Raw genomic sequence first — 5,948 nt, 5'->3', positions numbered from 1 at the left:
TGAATTGAACTATGCCTTTCATTAGTTAAGCATGTCATGGTAGAATATATATTACGATTTGTGTTACTATTGACTCATAAAAGCAAAAGGTAAGTACATCTAAATGTCCACTCTCTTTCTTTAATAATAAATTAATAATATAAGCTTTTGAGCAGTGGTCTAAGCCGGCCAAGGACCAAACTATGCTTTTCATTAGTTATTGTGAGTTGAATAATGAAACCAGTCTATTGTAAATGGAACAACATCAAATGCATAGATGGACTGTTGATTGAACCACTGGTCTAGTTAATTATGTGAGAGACTTGGCTGCTTTTGTACACTCTTTATTATTGATTGACACATAAATCTGTAGAAACAACAAATAATAAGAGGGATCTTTCACTCCAATGCTTTGCACATTTTCATCAACAAAACAATGGGCCAATGGCCTTTCCAGGAATTATGAGCAAGTCAAATGCACTTCAACTTTGTTTTTTTTTTCTTTTTTAACAACCGAGCATATAGTTCATAAAGACCACTTGTCCAGGTTGCACAGAAAGGCATTAAAGACCAAAGAAACTTATTTGTCTAAGATAGGTATGTAAAACATGGACATGTATAGTTGATTTCATTTACAGACAACAATATCTATTTGAAAATCAAAAAGCTTTCCATAAAAGATTTGGGTGGTTCTCTGTTTTATCAACTTGAGTAGTAATTTCAAGGATGAGGGGCACAAAAAAATTATCATATAAATTAAAAATTATGTTGCAAAACCGTAGGCTACCATACAGGAAAGTGAGATATATATGTCAAGTTCTGCAGCTCCTCTGGTATTTTACCAACCACATCCAAGGCATATACTCTCCTACATACACAACAAAATGAGTAGAATATTACAAGAAATTACACAAAAGTAAAATGATTTTATGCACTTATAATCAAAATTAATATTTCTAATAACCCTTGTGACAAAAAAATAAAAATAAAAACCAGATACTAGCCATTAAAACAAGCTTTTTATCAGGAAATTATTTTGAGATCATATGCATTGTTTAGTTTCTCGTGTTCATCTTGATTGACAGGTCAAAAATAAAAGCATCACTATAAAGTTCAAATATCATATCAAATAAAATTTACCTGCTGTCAAATTCACTAGAGAAGTTGAATATCTTTGCTATATCCAGAGAGTGAGATGTTCCTCCAAAATAGGTATTACACACATATCCCGTACCTGTCAAACAAATAAATTATGACAAGCTATCATAGGTGAAAATGGGAGCCTACGACAAGAAAATTCTCACACAATAATAATATTATCCACAAAGGAAAGTTGTATCATAAAAGTTCATTAAGGGAAACATTGTAAGAATCATTTCCAAGAGAAATTTGTGATAATTAGATGGAACTATGAGACTTCACAGGTTGTCACTCATAAAAACACTGCTAGCAACTTGCTTTGATTCTCATTTCCAAAATAACATCAAATTTGAGACCTTGTAGGATCAAAGAATTTCTGCATATTGCCGACCAATCATCATCCATCTAAAAATGATATTCAACCGCATGGAGATATCTGCTTGCCATATAACCAAGCTTCTATGTTTTAAACAAGAATTCTCAACATTGTCTTCTTTTTGTTTAGTTAAAAATAGCAGAACATGCTTTATAGTTATTCTCAGGAAAAATATTTGCCTGAATTAATTTATATTGATTTTTTTATATAGCTAATTCATTTTAAAAAAAACTAATAATGAATATCCTTTTTATTAAAAACAAAAAACAAGAAGTTTCATGTTTATTTCCTAAGCTCCAGAACAAGTGAATCTCAGCCTGTCAGGCTACAACCTCAAAAGCAAAGTACTAAAGACTAGTATTCAATGTATGGTTTGCAGATCAGTCCTCTACTCTGAATTCTAGCAAGGTTGCTTTATATGGTCACAAAAGTTTATTTATTTATTTATTTTTCTAAAGATAAAGCACTAATTCATCCTAATTAGACTGCCTTTAAACTTGTTGATTTTTGTTACTGAAAATGACTCTCAATGAGTCTTATTTTTTCTAAAGATAAAGCACCAATTTCATCCTATTTAGACTGGCTGAAAACTTGTTGACTTTGTTACTGAAAATGACTCTTACCAATAAACCATTGCCATGTCTTTGATTAGAGATACATAAAAGGTTTTAATTTAATGTTAAACTTAATGTTGAAATACAACTATCATACTATAAATACATGCTATCAAATGCATTATTAAATATTTTGAAATAAAGATCCAAAGTTGCTATTGATTCTGGACAAAATAATCATTATAGTGAGTGAAATGGATGACCTGACAATATATATCCGGTAAATTAATTGAAAGGCTAGTTTAATGGTAATAGTTAAACAGATAGCTCACCAGATTGATCACCATCTCCCAGTTCTCTTATGTCCTCTTGTGTCTAGAAATCACACAGGAGAAATAAGTGAGCTTGAAATAAGTGAGCTAGAAACATTAGAGCAAGATCAAAGTGTGCTTGAACAACAACCTAAGTGAAGAGCAAAACAAAGCCAAGAAGCCTTGGAAACAGTGAACGGATCGAGCGTTGGGGCGGGCGGTGAATCTTGAGATCGTGCAGAGTGATGGCGTCGGGCTCACGGGGCCAGCGACGTGTGGAGTGATGGTGTCGGGATCAAGGACCTCGACACGCTTGACCTCGGCGATGAGAACGTCGGCGAAAGAGGTTAGGGTTTGGGTGAAGAGGAGACAATGATTAGGGATTAGGGTTGGGGGTGAAGAGGAGGCAGAGATATTATGATATAATTATGAAAATAACCTTGGTTTGACTTGGATTATTTTTTTTTTGAAAAGAATTTTGGTGTGACTTGGATTTGGTTGGTATGAACACAAAAGAAATTGTGTGGTTTTCTTTGCAAATACACCCTTCACAAAACTTATATTATAAATTAGTAATTAGAAAAAAAGTGGTTTTTTTTTATTTATAATTCGTTATATATTTATTTGAAATATGCATTTTGATCCTAATAATTATTCTGTTATCAAGATAGTTAAAACCAATTGCATTGCAACTCATTTTTTTATAATATTGTTTTATTAATTCAAAAAAAATGAGAAAAATCAAATTAAAACTGAATTAAATTTTAGTTAATGCGTAATTTGTTAATAATAATAAATGGAAATAATTATAAATGTTTTTAGGGATATTAAAACATAGAGGCTAGAGTACAAAGAGACGTTAAGGTTATTAATTATTTTATTTTCTTTTGATGCAATTTTTTTAATAAAAATCATACTATTAAATTATATATATATATATATAATAATGAAGTTTAAACAATAAATAATAACATTTTTAAACTCAATAACAAATCTAATAAAAGCAATTTAATACTCTTATAAAAAAATCAAGTTATTTTATATTTACCTAGGGATTAGCTATGAACTAAACATGATGGTTATAGTCCCTAGCTAATCCCTAGATAATTTTTAAGATCAACAATTTTACCTATGGAAACTAATCCTTTGCTAAATAAAAATCTTAACAAATAAAAATACCCAGGGATTAGCTACGGGCAAATAACAACGACTATTTACCTAGCTAATCCCTGGGTAATGTAAATTCTATTCAATATACTCAGGGATTAGCTAGGAACAAATAACAACGAACATTGCCCTAGCTACTCCCTGGATAATTTTAAAGCTGTTCAATTTACCCAGGGATTAGCTAGGGAAAAATAACAACAAAGAATTTACCTAGCTAATCCCTGGGTAATGTTAAAATTGGTCAATTTTACCCAGGGATTAGCTAGGGTATAGATACCAACGGATAACTTCCGATGGTAATTCATTGCTAAATATTAGCCGCGAAGTTCCCGCGATATTTAGCAACGGAATATCTTGGGAAAGTTTTGTCGTTGCTAATTCCCTAGGCATTTCCCTGGGTAATCCCTGGGTAATGTTTTTGACTTTTATATCTAATCATTCCTTTCTAATCCTTAGCTATTCCCTGGCGAATTACCCAGGAAAATGTTTCCTGAGTAAATTCCGTTGGTAATTAATAGTTTTCTTGTAGTGGTGTGTCTCTTATGAGAGATATTATATCCCCTCTAAGATTGCATGGCATTAGGATTTATTAATTTTGCTTGGTTCTTGAAAAGCTTTTGTGTATGCACGTGGTAGGACTTTCATCACCCCATATAACACCTTGCCCAATTAATAAATTTTTAGATGATTAATAAATTATTGGTGTACCACCATACCTATCTATCCCTTAACAACTTTTTAATGAGCCAATGCATGTCACCTTTGTTATAAATAAAATGATCTATAATTCTTGATAATTTTCATAATAACCTGCAAATACCATCTAATATTTTCACTTATCTATCATCTATGAATCCTGTTTTTTAACTAAATGCATCCACAATCACTACTGATGTTTTATCAATCTTTTTCGTTTTTGTAATATTAAAATTGCCGCTAATTGTTTTATCCTACCTTTTTAGATATGAGAAATTCTTGGATGGTAATTTTTTTGCGACGTAATTTGGTTATATCTGCAACATTTTTGGTTTTTTGTCACAAATAGTTACAATTTGTGTCGCAAATCTGCGACACATTTATATGTCATAAATATATGTGTCGCAAATAGCATTTTTTCTCGTAGTGACGTATGCTTGAAAATATTGTTAAACTTGCCTAATATAAGACAAATCATATCTCATTATGGTTCATTCATGAATCATCATCACAGGAAGTTCCTGCCATCAAAGATGAACATGTTCAATGTGGATATAGGAGGAACAATTGCTTCATGTACTCATTTTTTTAATTGTTGGAAATTAATAAAAGTGCATATCTCAGGAGCCATATCTCTGTTTTCAAGTCCATTGCAAGTTCTATTTGAGGTTGGGTGTAAATCCCAAAGAATTAGAATGGAATTTCTTGAATTTAGCTAATTGAATTGAGAAATGTCCTTAATTTCTGGTGTGGGTTTGGCCCTTGGTGGTAGAAGGAAAAAATGACAATGGGTGTAATGGGCTGCCCAAAATTGGAAAGAAGATTCTTTATCTCCTAAATTTTCTGACAATGAAACTGGTATATCTGGATCTGGGGTAGTTATGGTTGCACATATTAGGTTGTGGAACATGGACTAGATCCCAAGGCATGTTGCACGGCATCCGAATATACTTTGTCATATAATTTTTTTAATTTGGTCTTATGTTTTATCTAAATTTTAATTGTTATCAACTTTAATATATATATATATATAATTATTTAAAAATATGGAAATTGAAGTTTTATTTAAAGCAGTTAAATCTAGAGGAACTATTTTGGAAATGGTCTTTTAATTAAATTTAATTTTGAGTTTCGTGCTTTGTTTTGTGGTCATTATAAGTTATTTTCAAAATTTACAAATAATTATCAATATTATAAAAATAATATTATTCAAAAAAATTTGCCATAAAAAGATTGATTTTCATAATTTTGTCAACAGCAAAACTTTGTAATTTATTTATATTTGAAATAAAGATAATATTTTAAGTTATTGGCTCTTCGTCTATAATAAGAATGAAAACAAATTTAGATGTCTGAGTTAAAAGATTGATTATCAAAATATTAATATTTATAAGAAAAATTCAATTTGGAAAATTAAGAACACCTATCTTGTGAAACCATAAATAATTAGTTTTGTTTATTAAATACAGTTCTTGTTTACACAATGATCATGATTTTTATTTTTTTGGGGACGTACCAGGAGGCGGGATAATATTTTGCTATTAAATAATTTTTAAAAAATTTTACAAGTCAAACTTTTAAAAAAATTGTGTTATGAATGGGTTTCAAACCAAGGAACACTACATGGGGATCATCACTTTAACCAGTTGACCTACAAAATGTTTTTTGCTTTGATATAAAAATAATAAATAAATCCAAAAATGTTTTTTAATTTTAATCCCAAAC

The 5,948-nt window shown here is 30.4% G+C and overlaps 1 long non-coding RNA gene across 1 annotated transcript; it reads right to left on the bottom strand.

Moving 5' to 3' along the window:
• Nucleotides 1–559: 559 nt before the first annotated feature.
• On the bottom strand, nt 560–2,768 carry LOC120280428. Its single transcript, XR_005542337.1, has 4 exons — nt 2,512–2,768; nt 2,382–2,424; nt 1,120–1,213; nt 560–847 (listed from the first exon to the last, which is right to left on the bottom strand). It is a non-coding gene; the product is annotated as an uncharacterized LOC120280428 (long non-coding RNA).
• Between the last annotated feature and the right edge of the window lie 3,180 nt (nt 2,769–5,948).

The sequence above is a fragment of the Dioscorea cayenensis genome, chromosome 2 (genome assembly GCF_009730915.1).
Source record: "Dioscorea cayenensis subsp. rotundata cultivar TDr96_F1 chromosome 2, TDr96_F1_v2_PseudoChromosome.rev07_lg8_w22 25.fasta, whole genome shotgun sequence".
Classification (NCBI taxonomy): domain Eukaryota; kingdom Viridiplantae; phylum Streptophyta; class Magnoliopsida; order Dioscoreales; family Dioscoreaceae; genus Dioscorea; species Dioscorea cayenensis.
This window is presented reverse-complemented; position numbering and strand designations above follow the sequence as displayed.